The following is a 5,201-nucleotide window of genomic DNA, read 5'->3' on the forward strand; positions in this document are numbered from 1 at the left end:
TTAGTATGTAACATTTACAAAGCTCGTAAGAAGACGCATATCATCAGTGACATAAAACATGTGTTTGGGTATTTATTGTGTGCTTCAGATATTAAAAAAAAAATGTATCTTGGATTGTATCTACTCTACTAAAAACTCCATAAAGGGCTTCATAAGGCAATTCCTGTAAAGCTGACTTCCTGCAGTCACTGTTCGTATAGAAATCTTACCATGTGCTGAAGATGTAAACATAAATACTCGTAGTCTGTAACAAGTCTCCTTTAACTGTTTTAGTGACCAGCTGATATGTTAGCTGTCCATTAAAGATGGACGTGTACCACTGCAAATCAGTATCAATTTCAAATATGTAAAGAAAATTTGCAGACATATACACTCTTTTTCGTCTTTTGATATTACATTTACTGTTTATTTTATCTTAACTTAATACTTGATCGAGTAACTATAAATATCAAAAAAAATCTTGCATGATGCTGGGTATTCCAATTCGCAGTAGTATAAGCATCATAAAGTCATATTAGTTGATGCCTTATAATTAGCTGACCAGTAGTAGTTAAAGTAATGTACTATATATTAGAAATACCAAACCCATCTCCTAAAACTTTTCCTTCCAGGCAGTCCTGTCAGACCTTGGGGGTTTTTCTTTGGCTCTGTCCTCAGCATGGCGTTGCTGATGAAGGCTTGGGCCCCCGCGTGCTACTGCTTCTCGGGCTTCCCATCAGCGCTTGTGCTTGGCTCGGTCTTGCATTGCACAAACCCCGACGATGTTGCAGACCATTCGATTCATTGTGGGTTTAACCGGAAGCTTCACCTACCCGCCGGAAATATGTATATTCTAGAAGTTTTTTCACAAAACGCTTCTGGTCTCCTGTTTGCTTAGTGACAACCATCGACAAACGGGGTTCTTTTCGTATATGCTATAGGCAGCTTAGGGGTTTGGATGGCGCACTACAGCTCTCATATGTTCCGGGTGCCATCCTTCCGGTCGTCGGCCTTCTGTTCTTGCCCAAAATTTACCTCGGTGGCTGATTACCCAGGGGCTTTTTACTGAGGCTCAGAAGTCACTTACCTTTTACAGAGGCCTCTTTATGATTCAGAGCCGAAATGAAAGCCATCATGGACCAAGTAGGAGAAATGGTCCGGAAAAGAATGTATAGGGGCCCGTTAAGGATAATGACCGAACCATCCACTTTGAAAACCCTCCTATTACTTCTCTTTATATCTTGCTTTACAATTTCAGTGGTTATAACGTGCTGATAGCTTTATCGTACCATCTTACAATCCTAGTATTGATATGGATCTTACGTGAGTGCCATGCTGATCGGCGCCGTTAGGGGAGCGGGCACAGTTATTCATCTTACTGTGGTGGATCGAATGGTCGAAAAACCCTTACTAGTATCATCGTACGTATCGTGTGCCCTTTGCATAGCATGTCTAGGAGGTTAATTTCTATTTTCAAAGTATTTTTGGATACGTAATTACTTCGGCTGGGTCCCTCTCACCTCCCCTTTTTATTTTTGTCCTCTTCACCGGCGTGGTCAGCCTTAATTTTCATCCTACAAGGAGAACTGCTTCCTACTTCCTTCCGCGCAACTGGAGTGTCCTTAATCCTTTGTCTCGTCTTCCTAGGGAGCTTCACAGCTATTAGGACGTATTCCTTGGCCTCAGCTTTTATGGGGGAGCACGGAACATTCTGGTTGTATGGTGGTGTTTGTTTCGTTATTGCTCTGGTAAGTGCTGTTAGTTTGCCAGAGACTCGAGGTCGGTCCTTGAGGAAATCACGCAGAGGAAAGTAGGAAACGGATAGACGAATCGCATGTTTTCACTATTTTCATTTAATTAGGCACTTATGTACCGTTATTTCCTGTCGATGTTTTAACAGCCTTCCGTGTACTATACTCGCCCCATTTCCTATAACAAGTACATAGTCACCAATAACTTATTCCCAGATTCGAATTCTCTCTCATGGTTAACCATCGCATCATACATGCGCGCGAATATGTGTGTGCTATTCCTAACATATTCATGAGGTACAAAACTTCTCAAGGACCACAAAAACGAAAAAGACCTTAAATATCTTGGTAAATGAGCCTTCCCTCCAATTTCATTAACTATTTTTGTTTATGCATTATCTTAATTTCTCGACCAGTTCTTCTCCATCGTCTCTGAGCTCTGACTGTCTTTATAGGAGCGGTAATACTACTTATTAGTTCTGTGGACCACTTATAGTAATATAATTACCTGTTTTAGAAAAGTCACGGTAATGAAAGTATTGCTATGGCGGTTGCTTGTTCGATTATGCGTCAGAATCTTGTGTTATTTATCATGTCTGCGATCTTTCGTATCATCTAGGCAGCAGCTTGCCTTCACTATAGATATATCTACTGCACTTCTGTAAACGAAATCATCAACCAATATTGTTAAGCGCGAAATGTGACGAGATATATCTACAGCGATGAATTATGCATCTACAAGACGGCATTTCTTCTGCTCATTCTCTTCAATAAATGAACATTTCATGCAGTGGTATTTGCCATGTCATTAGATTTTCGTTTCTTTAGTATTACTTGCATTCAGTTTTGAACAATTTTTTCTCTGATTTCAAAGGACTTGCGCTACGTGTCCATTAAGGCTTTTTGAGTAGCATGTTGGCTGTAATGAAGTGGTCGAAGGAAGTTATTTCGCTGTTTAATGGTACTAAGTTTATTCGGTGTTTGTTTTTAGTGATTATTTTTATTAATGGAAATATTTCTGCGCGTCAGCATGTAAGGTCATTATTAGCGTATTCAAAATATAGCGACGGATGAGGCTTGGAGCGAAGCCCCCGGGAAAGGACTTTTTTTTTTGTTGTTTGTTTTATTCATAAGGCAATAACTGTGGAATCCCAGAATGGTTTATGTTTAAAACAAATAAATGTGCTAGACACCAAAGGATTGTGATAACGAATTGTGACGAAAAGGGCAAAAGTTAGTCACCGATTAGGATAAATGAGACAGAAAAGGATGAAGAGAAGGAAAACGAAGGAGGGAAGAAAAGACCATGCAAAATATGTTGAGGCGAGTATGAGATCCAAGGCAGGGTGATCCCCTACTTTGGCCTCAGTCCCGTCTCCTAAACTCTCCCCCACGACAACAACGAGCGAGGATCAGAGCTGAAGTTTTTTTTTTTTTCATCTGATATTGATAATCTTCATTACAGTCTTATTATCATTATTATTGTTACCATCATTATCATTATCGTTATCATTATTATTATCATTATTACTACTACTACTGTCAGTATTATTTTATTATTATGTTTATTATTATTAGTCATTTTGTTGTTATTTTATAATAATAATTATTATTATTAATGGTGAATTTTATTATTATTATTATTATTTTTTATTATTAATACAAATTATTATTATTATTATTTTACTTTTTGGGTATGAAAATATTCGGATTTGGAATTTTTCCCTCTTATCGATTTCTCATTTACATCGTTAAGTTAGCATGTTTGTTACACATTTAGTAGCTGTTTTAAAACCTTCCATTTCACCCAAACTTTAAAGAATGTACTTAGTTCTCATCTTGGTTCGTTTGAAATTGATTTGGTATTTTGCTTTGCGATGAATAAAAAAAAAAGCAGTAATAAAAAACAATGAAAAAATAATCTACGTAGAGGATCTGTTGGAACGTTCTAGTTGAGATGTTAAGGTAGATGAGGTTTGGTTTTAAAAAGGAACCGTGTGTGTGTACTGGTGTGTATGTCGTCCTAGCCAGGCATGTTGATATATGTGGTTCATGTCTGAATAGATGTAAGGGCTTCTTCGCATATGAATGACTGAGTTAGCTTGAGATTACTGTCAGATGAACGAATGTTTTGAAATCAAACTTTCTCTGCACATGAGATCCAGGCAGAATCTGTGATGTCTGCAAGCCTCCCTCGCTGCGGTTAACGTCAATGTAAACGACTCATTTACCAGGGATATTAATGTGAAGGGTGGAAAGCGAGGAAATCCACAGATACTGACAAATGTTGATTTTTATTCATTTTTATGTTTCACAATCTTTTTCCATTTTACACAAACACACACACACACATACACACACACACACACACACACAAAACACACACACACACACACACACCCACACACACACACACACACACACACACACACACACACACACACACCACACACACACACACACCACACACACACACACACACACACACACACACACACACCCCACACCCAAAACATACATAATAATATATATATATATATATATATATATATATATTATATATATATAATATATATATATTAAAATATATATGTATTAATTTTTATTATATTTTATAATATATATATATATTATATAATATATATATATATATATATAAAAATATATATATTTATATATAATATATATATATATATATATATATATTTTTATATATATATATATATATATTATATATATATATATATAAAATATATATATATATATATACAATATATATATATATATTAAATTTTTATATATATATAAAATTTTAATATATAATAATTATATATATATTTTTTATGTATTTTGGGTTGTGTGTGTTGGGTTTTTGTGTGTTGTGTGTGTGTTGTGCGTGTGGTGTGGTGTGGTGTGGTGTGTGGTGATGTGTATGTTATGTGTGTGTGTGTGTGTGTGTGTAGTGATGGTTTTTATTTGTTTTGTGTGTTGTGTGTGTGTGTGGTGTGTGTGTGTGGTGTGCGCGGTGTGTTTTTGTGGTGGTGTTGTGTGGTGTGTGTGTGGGGTTTTGGTGTGTGTGTGTGTGTGTGTGTGGTGTGTGTGTGTGATGTGTGTGTGTGTGTTTGTGAAAAAGGGGGAAAAAATATGTGAAAATCAAATATATAAACCATTTTTTAGACTGGTTTCCCCCCTTTCTCACCCCTTTACATTAATATCCCTGGTAAGGCTTTACATTTAAAGTAACCGCAGCGGGGGGGCTTGCGACTCAAGATTCTGCTGGATCTCAGTGGGAGAAAAATTATTTCAAAAACCTTTGTTCACGACAGTAAACTCAAACTAACTCAGTCATTCATATGCGAAAACCCTTTCATTATTTATACATGAAAAACATATATAAAATGCCCGGCTAGGAACAACACAACTACACACACGGTTCCTTTTTTTAAAAAAACCTCATCACCTTTAAAATCT

At 36.4% G+C, this 5,201-nt stretch overlaps 1 pseudogene; it reads left to right on the plus strand.

Moving 5' to 3' along the window:
* The first annotated feature begins 305 nt into the window (after positions 1 to 305).
* LOC119570023 lies at positions 306 to 1,793 on the plus strand (annotated as a pseudogene).
* The last annotated feature ends 3,408 nt before the right edge of the window (positions 1,794 to 5,201 follow it).

This window comes from Penaeus monodon, unplaced genomic scaffold (genome assembly GCF_015228065.2).
Source record: "Penaeus monodon isolate SGIC_2016 unplaced genomic scaffold, NSTDA_Pmon_1 PmonScaffold_20902, whole genome shotgun sequence".
Taxonomy (NCBI): domain Eukaryota; kingdom Metazoa; phylum Arthropoda; class Malacostraca; order Decapoda; family Penaeidae; genus Penaeus; species Penaeus monodon.